General features: G+C 37.8%; 1 protein-coding gene and 1 pseudogene across 5 annotated transcripts in view; one reads left to right on the forward strand and one right to left on the reverse strand.

Moving 5' to 3' along the window:
• Positions 1–24974, forward strand: part of Lhfpl3 (LHFPL tetraspan subfamily member 3) — a 520977-nt gene that overhangs the window by 327193 nt on the left and 168810 nt on the right. The gene's annotated exons all lie outside the window — the stretch shown is intronic.
• The window catches only part of LOC118579460, a 35877-nt pseudogene that overhangs the window by 10445 nt on the left and 458 nt on the right, over positions 1–24974 (reverse strand).

A 24974-nucleotide genomic window follows, 5' to 3' on the forward strand; every position in this document is an offset into this window, starting at 1 on the left:
AGAAGGCTGGAGATGTTATGCAAAGATGACACAAAAGCAACATTTAGGCTAGTGTTAATCTGTTAGATTGCTCTGCCGTGAGGAAAATAGTCTATATCTGTGCTGTCCAGAGCCAAACTACCACCCCACATGCCTATTGAGTATGTGCAGTGTAACTAGTTCAGCTAAGAAATGGATTTTTTTCTAATGAACAAGAATAAAAAATTCCCTTTTTTTTTTTTTTTTTTTTTTTTTTGGTTTTTTGAGACAGGGTTCTCTGTGTAGCTTTGAGCCTTTCCTGGATCTCGCTCTGTAGACCACGTAGACCACATAGACCATGCTGGCCTCAAACTCATAAAGATCTGCCTGCCTCTGTCTCCTGAGTGCTGGGATTAAAGGCATGTGCCACCACTGCCTGGCCCTTTTATTTTTCAAGACCAGTGCAGATTTATATGGTTGTGACAAAAATGATACTGAGTGAACAAGCTTCTTTGTGGAGAAGATGATTTTAACCTATTGATTTAGATTTATGGAGCCACATGGACAGACAGACACAATTGTCTACTGCACTGGACATTGGTTTTCTGTAGTGAATTGGCCTGGAGCATAGAGAAAAGAATGAGTGAATCTGGGATTTGTTTTCTAAGGTTTATTTATTTGTTATTTTTATGTGATGTGTGTGTGCCTGCATGAGTTTCTGTGTACCATGTTCATGCAGGAGCCCATCCATGTGACTATAAGTGCTTTAGCCAATGAAGGCTTTTTTCTGTTTATTTATTTTTATTATATATTTTTTTTCAGACGAGGTTTCTCTGTGTAACAGTCCTGGCTGTCCTAGAACTTGTTCTGTAGACCAGGCTAGCCTGGAACTCACAGAGATCCACCTGCCTCTGCCTCCCAAACAGTAACAGATAATTCATACAACACAAAATTAATAAAGTAATTTGAAATATGTTTTCTTTTACATTCTGTTCATGTTTTTTCAAAATCAGTGATATTTCAATTTAATCTTCTAGGCACCTCCTCAGACTATATAAACAAAAAGAAAAAAAGTACAATTTTTACAAAGCAAGAAACAAGTAAAACTAGCCACACTAATGTCAGTGTTTAAATGAAGAGTTAATTGCAATATAATGAAAGCCTAATTGAAAATTTTATTCTGGCTATATAATTATGTCTAAATGCTTCTGCCATAATTTCATTATTTCTAAAACATTATTCTCTCATTAGAGTATAATAGACATATTATATTAAGTGCTATAAAATCTAATAATCCTGGTTAAAAAGAATTAAGAATTGTGTCTTTTTTTCTAGTGAAGAAAAGAGAGTATGTACTTTTTAAAGCTCTTAAATATATTAAATTTGACCTGGAGAAAAACAGCTTTTAAAGCACAAGCTGAAGTATAGGGACCAGGAAAGGCAACATTTTTCTGTTCATTTTAAGTGGCCACTCCAGGGCAGTTCATCATGTCACTCTACTCATTATTACTCATGCATTGCTAATAAAAAGCAACTTTAGAACTGAGCATGTCTTATGTCAGTAATCCCACTACTCGAGAGACAGACAAGAATATTGCCATGAGTTAAAGTCTTACATAGCAAGACTCTCTCTCTACAAAAACAAACAGCAAATAAAATAAAAGTAACATTTGGAAAGTGTGCTAGTCACTTACTTGACACATCAGAATCTTGTCTGTAGTGTTAGGGTAGCATTCACCCTATCCAGAATTCTTTTCATACAAAGCTTTGAAAATTTTCTATAATTAGAAAATTAAAAAATGATAACAGTCAAATACATAAACTGAGGAAAGTCTACACTCTAGAGTGGGAGTTTGTAGATGAATTCTAAACAGTCTTATTAAATAAGAAACACAAAGCCAAATACAAGGGTGCAAGCCATAGAGATCAGAGCAATAGCTGCCAAGTAACCTTAGATCACCACATCACCATAGCTTCCCAAGAGAGCCTCTTCCTATCTGACCTGCACCTTTATGGCCTTCCTGTTCTGCCTTCTCATTAGCTCTAAGCCCAGCCACCTCACTTCCTCATCACTGACTGTCTATACAGACCTCCAGGTCTCTATGGTTGGTACTGGGATTAAAGGTGTGTGTCACCACTCTGGGCTGTGTTCTTAAACACACAGAGACCCTGCATGCCATGTAATCAGATTAAGGGCATGGGCCACCACTGCCTGACTTCTCTTTATGGCTGGCTATGACCTCTGATCTCCAGGCAAACTTTATTTATTAACATATAAGTAAAATATCACATTTCAGCACAAATGAAATATCACCACAGGAGGTTTTGCTAATAGCTAAATTATATGCATCTAGAGTTTGGAAATAAACTAGCCCTTCTCTTAGGAGTCTGGCAAGGAGCCAAAGTCCAGTGGGACTAATGCTCTAGATCTCGTCCAGTTTAGACATCTAATACCAAACTGGACATTTTAAGGGCTGGAGAGATAGCTCAGTGGTGAAGAGCAATTAGTGCTCTTGCAGAGGACCCAGATTCTGTTCCCAACACAGCTAACAATGTCTGTAACTCCAGCTCCAGGGGACCTGATGACCTCTTCTGGAGCTATAAAGGACACTTTGTGTTCAAGCAACAACAGTGAGGATCCCAAAGTAGTTTAATCGAGTGGTGCTCACTCAGGCCTTACCTGAGTCCTTAGTTAGGCTGTCATTCAGTCAATACATAGGCAAAACCTGAGCATTTCCAATGTCACTGTTAGCAAGAAGATTCAGTTCCTTCTGACTACAGAAAACGTGATGTCAATATGTGGGCCTCTCTACCACACATGACTTGGACAGGGGTACACCAATAGACATTCCAAAGTGGGAGGGGAAACTCTAGAGGCCTTCTCCCTAGACAAAGAGCTCAGGCAAGTAAGGAATACTGAGAGAAGGAGAGTCTTCCCCAGGGAAGAGCACACCAACTGGTTATCCAAGACCAAATAGTCAGCTCTGAAAACATACATACAGGTAGCATTATACAGACTGAGCAGGTTGTATGTAACATATTTAGGAATGTGTGTGCATGCACACACATATGTGCATGTGTGTGTGTATACTTACCTTTAATGCAGATGGCACAATCCCATGGGCTGGATGCCCAGACTAAATAAAAAAGAGAAAGCCTGCTGAGTGTGAGCATTCTCCTTCTTTCTGCTTCCCAGTTCTTACAGATGTGAGCAAGAAGCCTTATGTTCTTTCAACCACAGTCAAGAGATGCTCCTGCTACTATACCTTCCCACCACAATAGATCCTCAAGCATGAGCCAAAATAAACCAGTCACAGCACTGAGTAAAGAACCAATTCAGGTGTTTGCTGTCTTGACGGGTCAGTCTCGGTTACATTATGACCTAAGAGCCTAAGGTATACTTTGAATCTGCAAAGAACTTACATTCTGAGATTTGGAGCCAAACCTCAGATCTGAGCTATATCTATTTCTCCCAGATGTTCCAAGGTTTGTCATACCAGAGTCATAATATTGTCTGATTCCTATTTTCCCACTAAGAAAAATATATTCTAAGATTTCTACAAGATTCTTCATGAATGAAAGCTCAAGAAAACTCAGATGTGTCTCATTTCTTAAGAAAAGGGCCAGAGACTGTGATAGTGGGTGCCCTGTGTATTTGTGCTAACAAACACAGGCATCTGTGTGAAATAACTCTTACCCTTATACTTTCCCGAAGTGTCTCATGCAATTCAGCGAGGTTCACATTTTTACCTGAGCCTAGGGCTCTCCTTGATCCAGATGTGTGTAGTGTCGGATCAACAAGCCACTGAGGTGACCAATCACCTTCTCAAACCCATTGTGTCTAAAGCTAAACGTTGCCTTTGGAGTCACAGCCAAGAAAGAAAGCAATAGGTGAGCACAAAGCCCCTTACTAAGTACAACTGCAGTAGACAAAAAGGGGATTGTGGGAGGGATGGCAGGATGGGGGAGAGAGAGGAGGGAAGATGAACAATACGTTACCAAATGTGATCCTCCCAGGACTTTGTCATTCTGACTTGGAAAGCAAATAAATTGCCTAAAACACATCTCTAACTAAGGGCTTTCTTCCCACTTATATTTTCTAATAAACATCACTCTTTGAGCCTTAAAGACCTGACACTAGGATATACACAGGCCAGACCTCGGACATGGGTCCTGATTTAGATCCTCAAACATGTCTGTATCTCTTGTGCATTATCTCAAGCACCTTGAGTTTAATCCAAATTCTGCCATCAGTTATTGAGAGGTTCTGGAGACACTGTATACAACTACCTGGACCATAATGCACAGACAGTGGTAATTGCCACTCTGAGAAAAATTGGTAGATTAGCAAATGAATAGTTATAGAAAGGCCTTAAAATCATAACAGACTATATAATTGACAAACATTAACAGCAGCCTAAGCAGCTATGGAAAATGCTTCATGTAGGCAGCCATGTTTCTCATCTTCTTCTTCTCATATTTGTTTTGCTCTTTTGAAGCAGTCCAAAAAAAAGTAGAGATTATCCCACCTCTATTTTCACCAGCTCTACACCTTTGGACAAGAGACCTCCCTTCTGTGAGCCTTTGTTCTTCAAAGTATTGTCTATGAGCCTACAGCATAGTATTTACCTGGGAGCTTGTTAGAAATGCAAGCTCTAGGCCCATGCCAGACCCACTGACTTGCCCCCACTTACAAAGGCCTGAATGTGCATCTGTAGTCCTAGAACTTTGAAGACAGATAGAGGCAGATCCCCAGAGCTCACTAGCCAACCATCCTAGCCAAATTTGCCTGGAATACATGAAACCCTGTGTTTGACCCCTGGTAATATACACACACATACATACATACATACATACATACATACATACATACATACACACACACACACACACACACACACACACACACACACACACACACACGGAAAACAACTGAGAAAGATACTCAACATCTACCTCTATGTCCATACACATGTAAAAATACATACACATGCATATACAAAAGTCCCCAGGTGACTCATTGACATGCTGAATTTTGAAAAACCCAGCTCTTAAGGTCAGCTACCACAGCTGGTAAATGTGAGCATCCAAACAGCTGACCTAGTACCAGCGAAGCATTTTTCTCACATCTCCTCCATTCCTGCAGTAACAGTAGCCTGGAACCTCTGGGGAAGATCCAACTGTTGCTGTGCTACAAGATACAGGCGAGGGTCTGGCCTTAGGCAACCCTGGAATACAATGGTGCCAGTGAGAATCAGGTTTGGCGATAAATGTGGTCCCTTCTGCTGCTCTTCTCTGTATTTGCAAGCTTATTTTTATCCTCTCAATTCTTGAACCATTGTGAGCAATCAACAGTGCTGTGTGTTTTGACATTGATTTTTATATGCAATCCTAAATTCAAGTCTGTATTTGGCTCATATGGAATTATTTTCTTTCTATAATACTTATTTGTATCTGAGTATAAAATTAATGCATTCTTACTATAAACTAGCTAAAATAACACATACTACTGATGCTAACATTGGCATATTTTTACTAGTCTTATTTCAAGCAAAAATGAAATTTAACCCATAACTCTTATTATCTGACATTTTTTACCTGTCTGAACATTGTGTAACTTGAGTATAATTAGATGATTCTCTATTGTTCTGATTCTACCAAAATTTAGCTACCCCTAGTTGAGAGAGTCTGTCCTAATTTTGTTCAGTATTTAAATCATGCATGAGTCTTTGTTGTTGATGACTGCTTAGTAAGGACTCCACCAAGAGAAGGGGTTACTAAATCAAGGGATATTTGGTGCCTTTCCTCTCAAACATAGTGTCAACTTCCAGCAAAACGAATGTTTGCCCATTTATTATAAAGGGTATTACAATTCATAGAAATGGAAAGGATTCACAGGGCAAGGTAGAGGACAGGTGGCAGTCATCGTGCTCTCTCCAGGAGCACTTCCTTGTGCTCAGCTGTCAGTAGCTCTCAGAACTTTGCCCTTTCATGTTTATTTCAAAATTAGGCTTCATCAAGTAGATGTGACTGATGGAATCATTGGCCAGCAATTCGTGACTTCTAGCCCCCACAGCAGAGGTTGGGAGGTAGGGCTGAGGTTTTCTTTCTCCCTTTCTCTCCAGTGATGGTCATCTAGATCTCTAGGGACCTCAGATACCAGTCATTGCACTAATAAACAGAAGATACTTTCTCAGGAAGTTCCAGGGATTGTGTTCCAGACTGGAAGATTTACACATTGTCTCTTTGGTGAGGTCCACACAGATGAAATAAGGTGATGGGGGATGGGAAGTGTCCAGAGGAAGATTACCACCTACACAATGGATTTATAGACAATACATTTCCTAAATACAGAATGTATCTAGCTTAGATAAATAAGGACAAGCAAACTAAAACAGACAATAAGCCTCAAGGAGGTCTGGAAATTTTGTGAAATGCCAAGTGCAAGAACAATAGCTATGGAAGGAGGATGCAGGCAGGCTCATGGCCCTACCCTACACTCTGTATGTGGGTCCTTTGCCAGCTGACTAGAAATCTGAATCTGAAATCTTTCATTTGTAAACCAGGATTAGTCACCATTTACAAGACTGTTTTGAGGATTAAATAAGAACACATAATCTGTTAAGAACCAATATCTAATATATGCTGGATGGAGTTGGGGTTCACAGATGTTTATTACAGTTAAACTGAAAATGAGTGTTGGGGATATGGATGCAGTTAGCTAAGTGGGTGGAACATTAGCTAAGTTAGCTATGTTGAGAACCACTTCCCTATGCAGTTCTAAATAGAATGTTTTTAAGAGTTGACATTTGAGTAGCTTTATAAACAAGCAGATAAAAAGTGCCAAGGTGTGCCCATCTATTTGGGCTATTATCACAAAGTGCCTTAGGCTAAATGGCTTATAAACAGTAGAAATTATTTTTCACTCTTCTAGGGGCTGAGAAGTCCAAACTCTGAACACCAGCAGATTGGATGTTTGAGGATGACTTTTTGGTTGTCATATGGTTGTCTTCTAATAGGGTCCTTCTATGGTGGGAGGATGTTGGAGCTCTGTGCAGTAATTTCTGTTAGGATATAAATTCCATTCAAGAGGGCTCTCCTTGTGGTCCAATCACCTACCACTATTACTTTAGGGGATAGGTTTTTGACATATAAATAGAGAGGGAGCACAAATATTCAGTCAATAACAAATAGCCTCTCACTGAAAATGTTTTTAAAAAGACATTAGTCAATGAAGGTTTCTGAGCAAAGAATGACTAAACAATGTGAATGTTGGAACACTAGTCCTGAAGTCTATTACAAGCCAGCAGATATATAAGGAGTATCACATAAGTGCTGTGTCTTGAGCACCATAAAAAGAGACTGAACAATTCAAAATAAAGTGCAAACTGATGTTTCCTGACAAAAATATTGTAACCTTCTTAGAAGCACCAATACAACAGAAAACAAATTGGCTATAAATCAGGGCAAGAATGTAAGAATAACTCATTTAACTTTTCAAAAATAAAAATAACTACACTCTGAATACTGGGCTATGTACCACATTTCATTTTGGAGCTTTACAAACGTGTAAAGCACAGTTTTCATTTTGAGCTTTCATCTAACCTGTCTTCATTATTGAGTTTTAGTCTAGTACTAATATAATATTTGTTCTTAAATATAAGGGGAAATACCAGTTTAAGAGCACCTTTAATTTTTCTCTCATGGAGCCTGAGCTGTGAAGAGAACATCCAATCAATGAATTAGCATCCAGGATCTTGTAGTGAGGCAACACTGATGGCTTCTGAAACTCTGCTTTGTTCTTTATGACTTTCAGTTTAAATTTACACTTTGACTTTTTCTATTTAACTTCCCAGACTTACCATGGCTCTATTGTAGGTTTCTTATTCCATTTAACTTCCCAGACTTACTATGGCTGCTTTATGAGTTTCTTGCTCCCAGCATGGTGGTTTTTAATATGCTTGAGAAGAACAAAATTAGCATAAGTCTCAGATCCTCTCCTCAATCCTGGTCCAATAGATATTCATTCTCTCCCTAGGCAGATTCTCAGGGTGGAACAGCATCCCATAAATGTTTACCTGGGTTTTTGTTCTATTATTCTAAATTTTTTTTACCATCTTTTCAAGTTGAAAATTTTAAATGTACACAATAAAAAATCCAGTCATTCAAGAACGACAGAGTGAGAACCTCCACTTTCTACAGCTAGTCTTATCTTTATTCCTACTTATTAAAAACAAAAACAGGTCATCAACATACCAACTAATAGTTGCCACCTCTCTTTCTGCCTCTAGAGCTTGGAAAAACTTGTCTTGGACTCTTAAGCATCTCAGGCAATGAAAGACAAAATGGGCACATTGGACTTTATAATACTAAAAACCTTCATAAAGATCTTTACAAATAAAAACACTTTATTACTAATTGCCCCAAACTGGAAACAACCATTTTGTCCTTTAATAGGTGAATTGGTAGATATATTATAGTATACACAGAAAATGGAATGTTATTCAAACCAAAAAGAAATGAGCTCTCAAGACAGGAAAAAACAAGAAGAAAATGTAGGTTCTTATTAAATATGATAAGGGATTGACAACTAGAATATCTCATTTCTATAATTAAGCAAAAATGTTGATCTTTTTAAATTAGAAAAATTTAAATGGACATTTCTCCAAATACAGACAACTTACCAATCAGCACATGAGGAGATAAAATCATTAGCCATTAAGGAAATGCAAATCAAAATTATAATAAGATAACACTTTATATTTAGTAGATTGATTATTATCAAAAATGGAAAAATATGTTCTGGCAAGGATATATATAAGTTAGATCTTTTGCACATTATTAGTGGCACTGGAAAATGATACTGTGCTATGAAAATCTCATGAGGATTCCTCAAGAAATTAAATACAGAATATATAGTCTAGCATTTTATTTCTGGGTATACACCAAAAAGAAATAGAAAAAAGACTCAAATGTGCTTGTTTATAGTGACACTATCCAAAACTACAAACACATACACACACAAAACAAACAAATAAACAAACAAGCAAGCAAATCCAGCATCCATAGACAAAGGAACAATTAAGCAAAATGTAATATTTACATTCAATGGAATATTATTTAGCTTCAAAAAGTTAGAAAATTGGGCAGGCAAGGGTAGCACATGCCTTTAATACCAGCACTCAGGAGGCAGAGGCAGGCAATCTTTGTGAAATCAAGGCCTCAGCCTGATCTACAGAGCAAGTTCCAGACATCCAGGGCAACATGGAAAAACTCTGTCTCAAAAAAACATAAAACAAGCAGTTAGAAAAGTCTGATTTATACTAGAGTACAGATAAGCCATGTGTTAGTTACTTTTCTTGTTGTGCTTACCAAGTCCTGACAAGAAACAATGTAAGAAGGAGATTTATTTGGCTTCATGGTTTGTGGGAGGACAGGTCACAAACACACACACAAAAGTGTGTCTCCTACATGGTTCTAAGTTCAGTTAAGGTGACAGAAAAAATTAACCATCACAAACCATGACTCTGAAAGTTTCCTGCTGAATAACCCTAAGCAAGTCACAAAAGGTCAAATGCCATATGTATCCTATTATATGAGGTTCCTAAAGTGGGCAGATTTGAAGAAAAGGAAATTAAACAGTAGTTGGCAAGAACTGGGAGAAAGATGAATAGAAGGTAGTGCATAACTGGTATGAAGTTTTAGTTGGGAATCATTAGAAAGTGCTGGAGATGTATGGTGGAGATAACTGCATAACACTATGAGTGTAGTTAATAGTATAGAACTCTACACTTAAAATAACCTAAGAGGTACATTTTAGCTATATGTATTTTACCATAAAAACAACCCTAAGGGCAGTTTTCCCTCATTTGCCAATTTTCCCTGCTACTTTCAGCTCCCCAGTGGCCCTTACAGGAGAAAACTTGGTTGGCTTCATAGCACTGGTACCAGCTCCCTGATTTACGTGACATCATCACTTGAAGAGTCTCCACCTCAGGGAGCTATGTCCATACTGCCTTCAGCAATATAATATCTGTCTTCTTTTCTCAGGATTATTGCTCTCAAAGAAGTTGCTGTCTTCCTCTAATGAGTAGCCCCCAACTTCAACAATATATATTCTAGCGTCAACTGCATTCTCTATTCATTCAGTGGGTAGATGTCTCCCTACAGGCTTTGATTATATAAAATCTCTTCACCTTTTCTTGCAGTGGCCCCTCCTGCTGAAAAACACATCAATCAGCACATCAGCACCTCCCACATGTGAGAACCATCTGGACTCTACAGGTCATACAGAAGCACTAAACACTTGAGTTCTTTCTTAAGTCAACATACCCTACAGCCATTAAATTTTCTCCTTCCCTTCCCCATGTTGTCTCAGGGAGCTTATCCCACCCATTTTCTGGCTGCCTTCTTAGCCTACCTGAGTTTCATAATCTCTAATTAACTAACGATCAAGGACATATTGACAGAGCTCCTTGGTTCATGCAAGTCTTCCGTTTTCTTCACTCATTAACCCTTGCTCTCTCTTTCTCTTGATTCCACTAGCAGGAAAGTGCCTCTACTCCTTCACCAGATGCAGGAAATATGTGACTTCCTATATGACATGTCCTGAAAGCATAATCAAATCATCTGTACATTGTTTAATCTGTACATTGTTTAATCAAAAAGTTGGAAATGTATGAAGTGCCTGTATGTTGATATGATTTGCTAATGTCATCCAAGTTGGGCCACATGGTATATTTGATTACATTTCCTTCTCTATGTATTTTTAGCACTGTGGTTAATGGACTCGTTTTTCTGATCATCCATTAGTTGTTTAGTTCATTGTTGTTTTGTTTGCAGTTTTAGTTTTCCTGGTTGTAATTGCCTTTTTGTCTTCCATTATTTGATGTTATCCAGTGTCCTTGTCTTTTCTGAGCATCAACTTAGTGTCTGTTTCATCCAACTTTTTTTCTAGAGCCCCTCATCCTATCCATGCTGTCCCCATTTGTCTCCAGCCACACTGTACATTCCATAAGTTGGTATCTATGAGCTGCTTACCAGGTGTGGAGCCACTGCTTCAGATCTCCTGTGTTCCTCTTCATCTGCATTTATTTAACTGTGTCCTAAGGAGAGATGTATGGATGATAACCTTTGAGTTGTGTGCCAGTGTGTTTACCCTGCCTCCCACTTGATGAACAGTTGGTCCCGGTGTAAAAACCTAGGTTGAGAACATTTTTTCCTTAGAATATTTAAAGAATCATTGTACTGTTTTCCAGTTTTGTGACACTTGTATCATGTATTTTTGTTCCTCCTGTTCAGCACATTGTAACTTTTTTACTCTAAGACTTCACATCTTTCTTCTCTGACAAGTTTTATGTTTCTTGAAACTCCTTTTGTTTTAGAATCTGTGACATCTTTGACTCTTTATAAGATCTTAATCATAAATTTCTCTGTATGTCAAAGAGAACAGGTTGAATTCTATTCTATTGTGTTTTTTAAAATCTTCCAGTTGCTGAGTAATTTCTCATTCTTTCTTTCTGTCGTCGTCTTCTTCTTCTTCTTCTTCTTCTTCTTCTTCTTCTTCTTCTTCTTCTTCTTCTTTTTCTTCTTCTCCTTCTCCTCTGCCTCCTCCTCCTTCTTCTTTTCTTGCTCTCACTCATGACACAAGCTTTCCTCAAGTAGTTTCTAATTCTAATTTTGTCTTCAAAACTCGTAATAGGGGAGAAATTAATCCCTGATAAACCCTAAATATGGCTTATTAATTGCTGAGCTTCTCTGTAGAATGAGCAAGTAGTATGCTGACCACTGGGCTAAGGAACAAAAATGCCCCAACAAGGAGACTTTTGCCCTTAAAGGTCAGTACTTACTGATTGTCTTAGTTCTCTAACAATTTGCCCAATTTCTAAGAGAAATCTCTCTAATTTTTTCCTGGGCCATAAACTCCGGATCAGCTGTGATCATGGAAGTGGGAATGAACGGGTCAATAGCTCCTATAGACACCTTACATCATGCTCTCACCACAGTTCTGTCTGGCTGTCCTGATGTCTGAGTCTGGCCTCACATCTGGTTACCTGTCTCATGTTCTCAGCTGTGGTCTCTTCCTTAGTTTCATCATTTGCCGTTATGCCAACTGCTTCCAGCTTCAAGAAAATTCCAAAAGTACTCAGCTGCCAAAAACAACCTTCTCATCTCATCCACTTCCCCTTTTAGTATGAGAATATATCTTTTTTTTTTTTTCTAGTATTGTCAATTTAATTAGTGTCTCGGGAGAACAATGAAGTAAACATTTCATTTCTTCTATTTAATTTTCATTTCAAGTATCTATTTAATTTCCAAGTAGTTTTTGGTTATTTCTCTATTGTTGATTTCTTGTCTTTTCAAATCAAGATGTAGCTTTTTAAATCCCAACTGTGATGAATTTAGTTGGGCTTTTTATCACTGAATTGATGTTTGTAAGAATTCTATGGGCTTAGATCATCTATCCTTTTGTAGGATGTAAATTCTATAAATGTCAATTAACTTAACTTTGTTGATTATGTTCTTCAAATCCTTTGGAACTTTTTTAGTCTGTTTATCTTACAAATCATGAAAGAAGTTTATCAAAATATCCCACTGTGGATTTATCATCTTCTCTTCAAACTTTTTAGAAATTTTTGCTTTCTGTGTTTGTGCATAAAAGTTTTTCATTTGTGGAAACTATTATAATCAACCCATGTGAGTCTATTAAATGGGTAACAGAATTTATTAAGATATAAATTGAGTAAATACACTTATGAATACAGAGTGGAGTAGACAGTTGAAGTCGTCCTCTGATCTAACCAGGAGTAAATCCACCTCGCAGGCAGGAGCAGGGAGAAGAGGCACATGACCCTTCTCCCTTCTCTTATAAGAGGTCACCTACAATGGCAGGAAGCACCACCTCCTTTAGGCCCTATAGCCCAAGTAATGGACGGAGCAAATATAGTACATTTACCCTTTTTGTCTATGTAAGAAGGTTCTAATCTTAATGCAAACTATATACAATAAGAATTATCATCAAATATTGTCCAGGAAAAACAAAGGGTGATAACATAAACAAAAATGGAATTACAACCAACAAAAACAACATCAAACAAGACATGCTAAGTGTCCAGAAATGTCCTGATCATAGGTAAATGGCATGTTACAGAGATTACTGTAATAGCTGTTCTATCCTGAAGATTCTAACACTAGTATTAATATGTTCTAGCTAAGATATGAGAAGATTGTAACTTCAACTCCATCAAAGACCTGAGAAGGAAAATAATAATATCTGAGAAAATGGAAAATTCAAGGAAGCAATTTCTAAAATTCTTGCGAGAATAGACAGAAACAGCTGGCAGCCTGGACAGTCACCTAAAGTTTCTCAACATCTTAGGAGCATCCAATTTGGCTACAGGCCTAAAATATCTGACAGACCATTTTCAGAAGCAGAAATTTTGAAAGACCATCTTACTCTGTCTTGGCAGAATTCAGTAGTCACTCTTCCTTGTGTCATGCTTGCTCAGTTGAGGCAAAGGCAGTTCTTTGCCCAGTAGGGCAGTTAGTGCCAAGAAGAAAACAAACTTCCAAATGGAAATGTCTTAGAAGCCCAACATTTTCTTGGGATCAGATTGGTGCTGCCAGGAGCAATCATGTCTCACATCAACAGAATTCTAAGTTATCAAAACATTTAAATGTTCTTTTTTAGGTCTATGAAGTGTTTGAAGATGACTTATCCATCTAACATATGTATCTGTAAATCTAGAGAACCTAACTAATATAACGATAGAAATGACAAGCATGGGTAACTATAGCTTTGTAATTCTTCTCTACCAACTTCTGCAAAATAAAACACATCCACCTGCCAAATTTCATTTCTTTGTATACCTTTATGTAGCTGTAAGTTTTCTCAGGTCCCACCCAGCCCTGCAGTCCCACATTCCTCTGGTTCTTCCAAGTCCTATGGTCCCTCCACTGCTTATAAAATAATCATTCAGAGGATTAATATTAATTATCAATTGTATGGCCTATGGCAGGCTTCTTGCTAGCTAGCTCTTATAACTTAACCCATTTGTATTAATCTATAAGTTGCCATGTGGCCCTGGAATTACCAGTCTGCTGGCATCTTGCTGTTCCTTCAGTGGTGACTGACATCTCTTCCTCCTCTCCTTTCTTCTCTCTGTATATCTGCTTGGATTTCCCACCTGCCTTGCCATAGATCAATGTAGCTTTATTTATCAATCAATCAGAGTAACACATATTCACAGCATACAGAAAGATATCCCACAGCACCTTTAGGATTACTTCCTACAGGTAATGGAGTTTGGTTATAGAAGGAACAAGTAGGACCTTTTTTTTCTTTTACAATTTCCTCAGCTTATTGCCAAGTGATGAAAAAGTTCTTTTTCAAATCTTTGCTATTTACATGATGTTTCTTATGAAATTCTGAGGCTTCTAGCACATTACCTATTAATAACTGATCAATCTCATTATTATCTTGGGCCAGAGGACCTGGCAGACCCGTATGGGATCTGATGTGTGTTAATATATATAGGATGTTCCCTATTTCTTATGATTTCCTGTAATTTATAAATAATGAGATTTATTCTGTGTTATCAGGTATAAATTCAGCAGTTTTAATATATAAAACAACTCTCTCTGCATACTGAGAGTCAGTAACTATACTGAGAGGTTCTGTGAAGTCCATTAGTACTATAAGAATGGCATACATTATGTTTGGTTATCCCATTGCTGTAATAGATCTCAGCCCTAAAGATTCACTTCTACATTTGCCACATATGGCTTCAGCCTTCCTCTTTGTCCTTCTGACCTATGTAGTTCTGTACAAAAGAATGTCTTTCGTGTAGAACTGTAGGGGCTTTGAACCACTTGATTTAGGTCTCCTGATTTATATCCTTCATTTCCTGATTTATTTGCATCAGTATAGAATGTAGGGACTCCAGAGATTAGTTTTTGCTGTACAATATGAGGAAGGACCCATTCTCTTTAGGAATTCTATTCTCTTGCTTTGGGAATAACAGTTGTGAATCTCTCCCAAAAAGTTACTGCAGGCTCTCTGCCAGTATTCATTATTTTTCCATAAAGAGGAAATTTTCTCATTAGTTAAAGGTATCACAATTTCTACTGGGTCCATTCCTGTCAACTGACAAAGTCTTAATTTTCCTTTTAGAATTAAATCAGAGATCTTTTATACATAAGTCTTTAACATCTTACTTGGTTTATGTGGTAGAAATATTGATTCCAATATAATATCTTCCCTCTGCATCAAAATTCCTATGGGGGAAGGCTGGAGGGAAGTATTACCATAAAGCAGTTAAGTTCTGGATTCACCTGATCCACATGTGCTGCTCACATTTTCTTTTCTACTAGAGCCAATTTCTTCTCAGCTTCAACTGATAATCCTCTTGGATTATTTAAGTCCTTGTCCCCTTTTAGGGTACTGGTCAAATTTACTAGTCCATCTTTAGGTATTCTAATTAGGTATTCTAATTCTATAAGTTGGAAATGCTTCCTAACTATTTTTGAAAATCATTAAGAGTCTGCAATCAGTCTCTCCTGAGTTGTAGCTTTTGTGGTCTAATTTCTTGTAGATCTATCTTATATTCTAAGTAATTAATAAAATTTCCTCTTTGTATTTTTTGAGGAACAATTTGTAAACCCCAGTGAGGCAAAACTTTATTTACTTCTTCAAACATGTTTTCTAAGGTACCTAACTTTTGGTCAGCATCCATTTAATGATAGATTATAGATTGTGGAAATTTTGCATGAATTATTTCCAATGGTTTTTGCACAAAACATTGGCACAGCATAGGGCTATTTAACATTCCCTGTGGAAGGACCTTCCATTGATATCTCCTGACTAGCTGGGAATTTTTATAAGTAGATACTGTGAAGACAAATTTTTCTCTATCCTTTTCTTGTAGAGGTATGGTAAAGAAACAGTCTTTTAAGTCAATAACTATAATAGGCCATTCTTTAGGTAACAGAGAGGGTAAGGGCACCCCATTCTGTATCCCATAGGCTGAAGTACTTTATTTATGGCTCTAAGATCTGGCAACATTCTCCATTTACCAAATTTCTTTTAAATAACAAATACAGAAGAATTCCAAGGGCTGGTAGATCCTTCAATGTGTTAAGCATTTAACTGTTCCTGAACCAGGTACTCTAAAGCTTGTAGTTTCTCTTGTGTCATAGGCCATTGTCCAACCTAGACAGGTTTATCAGTTAGCCATTTTAAAGTTAGAGCCATTGGCACTTCTGATTATGTACAGGCTGAGTGGTTGATGGCTGGGGTTTTTTTTATAGTATCTTATAATATTATTCCCAGACACATGAATTGGTCTATGTTCCACTCCTGAGATTGGAGGAATTTTAATTTGGGTATTCCACTGCTGTAACAGATTTTGGCCCTAAAGATTCACTGCTACATTTGCCACATATGGCTTCAGTCTTCCTCTTTGTCCTTCTGGCTTTATGCATTCAACGTATCTCAAACTTTGTTTTACCTGAGATAGGGTTCCAATTCCTAGAAATTGGACATCTACCTCTTGAAAAAAACAATTCAGGTGCCATGATTTGGGTGTAATTATAGTCACATCCACACCTGTGTCCACTAATCCTTTAAAGACAATACTATTAATTAGCATTTAAGCTTTGGTCTTTGTTCACTTATGGAAGTCTGCCAATATATCTGTTTTATGGTGTTTTGGAATTTTTTATTCATCTCTCAAAGTTGTACTATCATTCAGAGCAGTATTGTTCTTATGTTAGGTACTGGGTTATTTGATTGTCCTGGAATTTCCTTTATAATGATTGGAAATATTTGGACCATGTTAGATTTGGGGGCCTATGAGAGGTCCCCTCAAGGCATTTCCCACTGGTTGCCTTGTATGTCTCTTATTGTTCTGCATTCATTGGTCCAATGTCTGCCTTTGCCACATCTTCTACATAATCCAGAAAGTTGAGATCTCCTGTTTGGGTTATTTCTAGAAGAAGCACTGCTTCTAGGAGCACCCTGTGTACAGTTTCTTCTTATATGACCTGGTGTACCACAGTTAAAACATGTTACCTTGATACCTCCTTCCACCTTTGGAAATTGCCTCTCCTATGCAAGCCTCATTACCATAGTTAAGAGACTCAACACCATTTGTATGTTGAATCCACTCTTCCAAAGGTGCTCACCTGACCTTTAAAGGTGTGTGTATTCTTTTGCATTCTGTATTAGCATTATCAAAAGTCAAAGATTTAGTTAATGCTTGTCTTAATTATGGGTCTGATATTACCTTGTTTACAGCTATGGTCAGTCAGCCTTTGTAAAAAAAAATTAGAAAACAGTTCTTTTGACCCTTACAAAACCTTCAAATATAGTTCAGTTGGTTTCCCTGGTTCTGGAATTCTTTCCCAAGCATTTAAAGCTACCATACAACATAGGAATAATGTATGCTCACCCATGGTAGTTTGTGCATTTAAATCAGCAAAATGGCCCTCACCAAGAATTTAATCTTGGGAGATCTCCAAACCTCTGATTTTACCTTGCTGTTCAAGGACCTTAGCCTCTTCTCTAAACCAGCTTTTTCATTGTAACTGCTGGCTATATTCTAACACAGCTGAGACTAACTGATTCCACTTATCTGGTATAACTTTATTTCTAGAAGAGCACGTATTTAACAACTGTTAAATGTATGTTGAATGTATTCCATAGGTGAATATCACTTCCTTAATATTTTTTTAAATCTCTCATATGAACAAGTTGCAAGATATATTCTATATATTCTTCAAGATGGCTTATCACAGATAGTGACAGGATAAGCCATTTTATAAAAGCTATTACTTGTATGCTATTACTTGTATGGCTCTGCCCTTCTGCTTATTAGTTCCTTTCTTATCCTTACTAAGAGACTCCTCCAGAGTTTGAAATCAATTAACTACCACTTTCTGTAGTAATTGAACCTCCTGTGTTGTAAAAGGTTCTAGAGATTTCATGGAATCATACAATTTTTTATGTTCATCAGAAACATATAATTCCACAGACTTTATTCTATCAATTAGTGATGATCTTTCCTCCTTATAAATTATCTGAATGGCATTGATTGCTCTGAGGAGTTATTGTTTTATACATTAAGTATTCATATTTATGGTCAATAGAATTAAATCTGGATGTCCAGTTATTATTAATGGACTAAAGTTCTTGTGGTAAATTAGCAGATTCCAAAGAAAGAATCCTTCTATTTAATTCCTGTATCAGTCCCATTAATGTCTCATTTTTGTGGTTATTATTAAACCAATTTTTCAATGATATGAACTGAATCACTATACTTATTGCTAGCGTGGTGAGCATTATATATGTCCTGTAATATTTCATTCATAGTACAAACAAAAGGTTTTTAAATATCTGAGTGGTAAAATTATCTGCCATTTTTTGAGAAATATTCAAAATTTGTAAAGAAAGCCAGGCAGTGGTGGCACACACCTTTAATCCCAGCACCTGGGAGGCAGAAGCAGGCAGATCTTTGTGAGTTTGAGGCCAGCCTGGGCTACAGAGTGAGTTCCAGGAAAGGCACAAAGCTTCACAGAGAAACCCTGCCTCAAGAAAAAAAAATTGTAAAGAAAACTTTTATTAATTTGTTTCTTTATTAATCAGTTTAAAGTGTAAAATTATCAATTAATTTATATCAGATAAAATCCTTGAAAGATTGTCCTATGTGTTCTAGGTATAATTAACAAGGTTAGACGAATGGCTGGTTCATTCAATGATTTTTGGATGTAGTACTGCCCAGCCAGTAGGTGTCGCAGGTCTAGCACCCAAACAGGTCGGTGTGAGCTGACTCAGGCTTCCTGAATGGCTCCTATGAATTAAGCACTTATGCAGGCACCCCCCGACCTGGTACCCATGAGTACTAAGCAGAGCTGCCAGGATAACAGCAGATGAGGCAATACACTAAATGAACAATCAGAAGCACTGCCTGGGACACCTGCAGGCACTCTGCAGGGCTGGCATGCATGCTTGCATGTGTGCGTGCGTGCGTGCGTGCACTCTGTGGCCGCTGTGCACAAAATGGCAGCAGAGATACACAAAATGGCAGTAGCATGAGGAGTTTCAAAAGATGGAGTTGGCAGCAGCTTCACGGGTCAGTTTTAAAAGTAAAGGAATAGTCTGCTGGTATTCTCTAACCAGGCGGGGGTCTGACCTGATCTGGCCTCTACAAGCACAGAACTAGAAAGGGACCTAGTGCGGGTACCTTCCTTTGGTGCTCTATCCACCACAGAACGTGAGAGCTTCTGGCAGTGGTTACAAGAACTGCTGCCTTGTGAGTCACCTGGCCAGAGAGTGGTTGATTCACGTGCCACATGAGCTGCTTGGTCTACAGGCTCTCTGAAGGGCTGCTGTATGCAGCTGTTCACCTAAGCAGGCTTCAGGCCCATTTCTGGAGGGTTGGGGCTGTACAGACTCTTCAGGGCAGAGAAACTCACCAGCAGCTGCCCATGTACATTAGAGTTTGGTCATGCAAGTAGCCTCAGTGGGAACATGTGGGGCTCATTCAGATCCACATGGTTGGGACCAAGTGGCTCAGGGGTGCTAACGAGGTGATAAGATTAAAGGTGCATGCCACCATTGCCTGGCTCTGTTTCCAGTGTGGCCTTGAACTCTCAGAAATCCAAATGGATCTCTGCCTCCCAAGTGATAGGATTAAGGGTATGTGCCACCACTGTCTGGACTCTGTGTCTAATCTAGTGGCTGGGTCTGTCCTCTGCTCCCCAGGCAAGTTTACTAGGGCATACAATATATCACTAATTTCCCTCTTTTTTCTTTCTTTCTTTCTTTTCTTTCTTGTTTGTTTGTTTGTTTGTTTTTGTTTTTTGTTTTTTGAGACAGGGTGTCTCTGTTTAGCTTTTGGAGCCTGTCCTGGAACTTGCTCTATAGACCAGGCTGGCCTCGAACTCACAGAGATCTGCCTGGCTCTGCCTCCCAAGTGCTGGGATTAAAGGCATGTGTCACCAATCACCTGGCACATTTTTCCCTTTTATGTCTAAAATAAGAAAAGATGTTTATAACTAAAATAAGATAAACTATATACAATAAGTACAATAACTATATACAATATATACAGTCAAGAAGTACATTAATAATGTCCAGTCCATTAACATGTGACAGATTCAAAGAAAATACTCCATTATTTGTCCTATTTTAGTGAGTCCAGAAAACCTGCTGCCGCTGTTGTAGAGGCTACAGGGAGTGTGGAGTCTTTTTGTCACGTGGGCACCACTTAATTACAATCAATCCATGTGAGTCTATGAAATGGGTAAGATAATTTATTAAGATATAAATTGAAGAAATACATTCATGAATACAGAATGAAATAGACAAGTGAAGCCATCCTTTGATCTGACTGAGAGCAAATCCACCTCGAAGGCAGGAACAGAGAGAAGGGGCATGTGACCCTTCTCCCTTCCCTTATAAGAGGTCATATACAATGGCAGGAACCACTGCCTCCTTCAGGCCCTACAGCCCAAGGTCATGGGTGGAGCAAATACCACTACAGGAAACCATCTTTATCAGCACCTGAATTACTTCACTCTATTCGTGTTATTCTGAATTCTTCCACTCTCCTTTCATTTATTTGCTAGGTTTTCTTTGTACCCTTATTTTCAATCTTACTTTATTACTATTTTTAATTCTGATTCTCACTTAACATTTATGTAAATTTGTTTCACTAGATATGACAAATATTTTCGTGAAGGAAATCCAAGATTTTTGTATTTACTGTGGTTACTGATTTTCTAGCTATTTCTTCTGTGTATTTTAGACTTATTGCTTAGCATATTTTGTTCATTTAATCTCTCCTTACTCTTGAGTCCTAGTCATCTCTCTCCTTGTTCCATTTTGTCTGGTTAGTTTGGAAGTTCTAATCAATTGACTTCAGTTTTGTCAGGGCTTACTTTTTGCTCCCACAATTGTAATCATATTAGCATTTCTCTACTATAAATAAGAGTGAACAGTTTCACCCAATTCCTCTGCTCTTACAATTTTTCTGCCCCTCTTCTGCAATGATCCCTGAGCCTCAATGCAAGGACATGTGATATAAATATCCTATTTAGTGTTGAATGTTCTCTATACCTTGACCAGCTGTGGGTGTATTAATCCTCGTGTGCTACAAAAAGAAGCTCCTCTGGTGAGAGTTAAAGGATATACCAATCCATGAGAATACCAATAATTCACTAGGAATCAGTTTAATACTAGTTCCATTCAGCAGAATGATGATAGTAGGGTCTTCCCTAGAGCCTATGACCTGTTTGGTCACATGTTATAGGCCAACTAACAGTGGGTTTCATCTTATAGAGTAGGCCTTTAATCCAATCAAAAAGTGGTTGGTTATTCCTATAACATCTGTACCACAATTGCACTGGTGGGCATGTCCTGTAAGGCAGGTCATTGTTGACTCACAGTGTTTGCAGCTGGGAAAGACTGATGACTTTTTCCTCTGGTTACATGCATAGCATCTTCCAGCACTATAAAACCTAGTTGGTAGAGATGAAGGTTCCAGGTTGGTATCAGGTTGATTTTCCCATGTTCTATGACTGAAGTATGTTGTATCTTTAGAAGAAGAGTTTTACCATTGAGTCTGGAAAGTGACCAAGAGCACTGGCAATAACCTAACCTAGTAATATTTGTGGATCTATGAGAATTCATTGACCAACAACTTCAAAAGAGGTAAACCATGACTGACATTGGACTTTTACTAACAAGCCTCTGGTAGGGATATGGTCACCCCATTATAGCGATACTCCATTTAGACTATTTTTATATATGTATAAGTATATAATTTAGGAAATTTCTACAGTAGTATATTTCTTTATGACTTTTTCAAAACATGTGTACCATTAGTTGCCCTCCCCATATTCCTTCCATCATTCCTTTTTACTCCTTTGTAACATTGTATTCTATCTCCCTTCTCTTGAAATATACCCATGGACCCTTACTAATTTCCTGACTTATTTGTGTGTTCCAAACAAAACATATGTATCTGAAAATTCAAAGCTCACAATCACAAATGAGAAAAAATATTCAGTGTTTTTCTTTTGAGATCTTGGTTATCTTTCTCAAAATTTTGTTTTTTGCTCCATCCATTTGCCTGCAAGTTTCATAATTTCATTTTTCTTAACTACTAATAGCTCATTGTGTAAATACATTACATTTTTATGATCTATTCATTAACTGATAGAAGTTTAGGCTGTTTCCCCTCCCAGACCATAATGTTGAATCATCTGCTTTTTGTTGTTGGTTTTTATCTTAGCATCAAAGAATCACATTTTAAAAATATTATGTACTTTTTCCCTTCTTTAAGTAAAAGAACTTACCGGATCAGGCTACTAAGAAATCTACAGGTTAATTACTGACTAGAAGTCAATTTTCAGGTTGAAGGAGAAAGTATATTTACAAAACACCTAATGACAACTTCCTTTGTATACTAGCTCTAAAATATGAGTAAGATATTTATTGGAGAGTTATATGGATAATATTTGGTTTTATGATTGTACTTTAATGACCAGTATTAAAATTAATTAATAGCATTGGAGATTAAGCAGCTTGTCACATCCCATTCTTGACAACGTCTATTTAAAAGGGGGAAAAAAGATGCTAATAAGCCTGAGTAACTTCAATTGTGACACTCTAGGGAGAAAAAGAGATGATGTCAACAAGGACAGACATCCAGATAGAATAGCATATGATGCTGACATCCAGATAGACTAGCATATGATGCTGACATCCAGATAGATTAGCATATGGTGCTGACATCCAGATAGACTAGCATATGACACTGACATCCAGATAGACTAGCATATGATGCTGACATCCAGATAGATTAGCATATGGTGCTGACATCCAGATAGACTAGCATATGACGCTGACATCCAGATAGACTAGCATCTGATGCTGACCAGTATCCAGAGGAGCAGTTACATCATCAGTCAGCCACATCTAAAGCACCATGTCAAATCAAATCCAGTACAACTACATGCTTGACAGGCAATAAATGGAGACCTAGGTTCATGCTCCATTAGGCTTAATTCACTCTAGAGCTCACCACTTAATAGAGTACATAGTGTTCAGTCAGGTAAGAACCAGAAACAACAGAAGCTAGCATTTCAGATAGTACACTAAAAATACACATTTCAGCAAGTTCAGGGCTGTCAGCCAGAAAAAAAAAAAAAAAAAAAAAAAAAAAAAAAAAAAAAACCATTCCCAACCAGCTTTGAAAATAGCCTGGTCAAGTTTGACATACAAACTGGGTCCTTCTAAGAACCACCAGAGCACAATAACCACAAACCAGATGAAAATAATCTGTTACAGCAAATTGTATCCTGAAAAGGCCAGTATGCAAAAAGCCACATCCACTGAGAACCTCAAGGGGCCTCTGGTGTCTTCAGTTCACTGTCTTTGACAGACACCCTAATGGGTCCTCACAAAAGGTGTTCAGATGTTCTGTGTGTGTGTGTGTGTGTGTGTGTGTGTCTGTCTGTCTGTCTGTCTGTCTGTCTGTCTGTCTTTCTGTCTCTTCTGTCTCTCACTTTCTCTCCATCACTGGAGAAATTCTATATGGAACTGTGTCTTTTCTGCTTTCTCTAGTCATGTTTTAGACTTTTCTATATGTAGCTCTCTTATGGGATATAAAGGCCTTGTTGAGCTCTCTATTGATCACACTGAAATGACTGAAAATACTTCCTATGGGATAGAATGTAAGAAACCAATAAGATTCTCTACCCAATGCAGAAAGGGATGCATCCAAGATGAGATAAGGTTTGTGGGATGGGAGCTGGAAATTTAGCCATAATGCTGTACACCAAGTCAAACATGGCCATGGCTAGGAGGCAAGAATAGTATAAAACCATGTAACAGTGCTTAATTACAAAACTAGTAAGAGGGAAATGGAGTTGGTTTTTTTGTTTGTTTTGTTTTGTTTTGTTTTACTCTTTGAGGGCCTGCCACCCAGCTCCCAAATAAATACATGGAGGTTTATTCTTACTTATGAATGCCCAGCCTTAGCTTGGCTTGTTTCTAGCCAGCTTTTCTTAACTTAATTACCCCATCTATCTTTTGCTTCTCAGATTTTACCTTTCTCCATTCTATGTACCTTTCTTTCCTTCATACTCCATAGTTGAGTGGGTGACTGGGTGGCAGGTGTCTGGCATCCTCCTCCTTCTCCTTTTCTTGATCCTCCCTCTCCTCCTATTTATTCTCTCTACCTGGTAGCCCCACCTATTTCTCTCTCCTGCCTAGCTTTTGGCCATTCAGCTGTTTATTAGACCATTCAGGTGTTTTTAGGCAGGCAATAAAGCACAACTTTACAGAGTTAAATAAATGCAACACAACTTTGCATCATTGAACAAAAATTCCACAGCATTAAAGAATGTAACACATCTTTAATATACCACAACAAGGAAATTCTAAGGCAAATCATAGAGGCCAAAGACTTAAAATATATCAGAAACAAAGAAAGGGCAAGAAGGCAAGAAGAAGGCAGACATCTTTGTGTCTAGAATTCGTTTCCCTTCTTCTCAAGGATAAGCTTGACTGGTTGGTAGAAACTAAATGCTTGTCACTGTATAGAAGGCCCAAGGACAAGGTCCTTTCCAGCTTCTGCAATCCATGCATCATTTGAGGTTTCTAGGCAGCATTCTGTGACCTGGCACTAGAAAAATATATGCAATTTCCTCATCCAAATTCAATAATAGAAAATCATTTTTTCTTGTTTTATGGAGGAATCTATCCAGGAAAAATACCCTGACTAAAGATAGCCACTCCTGATCAATCCTGGTATTTGCTACACATCCAGTAGAAGAGATAAACACTGATATTGATGTAGAGAGGTTGAATTCAAATGTTATTGTGTAATGTACATCCCTAATCTCCTCAGTTTTAGTCTACTAGTAAGATCTCATTTCTTTTGCTATAATCGTTAGCATTTAAAAGCTATTTGTTTTGTCTCCCCTTAAGATGGCCAGCTATACTGTAT

Source organism: Onychomys torridus, chromosome 3 (genome assembly GCF_903995425.1).
Source record: "Onychomys torridus chromosome 3, mOncTor1.1, whole genome shotgun sequence".
NCBI classification, from domain to species: domain Eukaryota; kingdom Metazoa; phylum Chordata; class Mammalia; order Rodentia; family Cricetidae; genus Onychomys; species Onychomys torridus.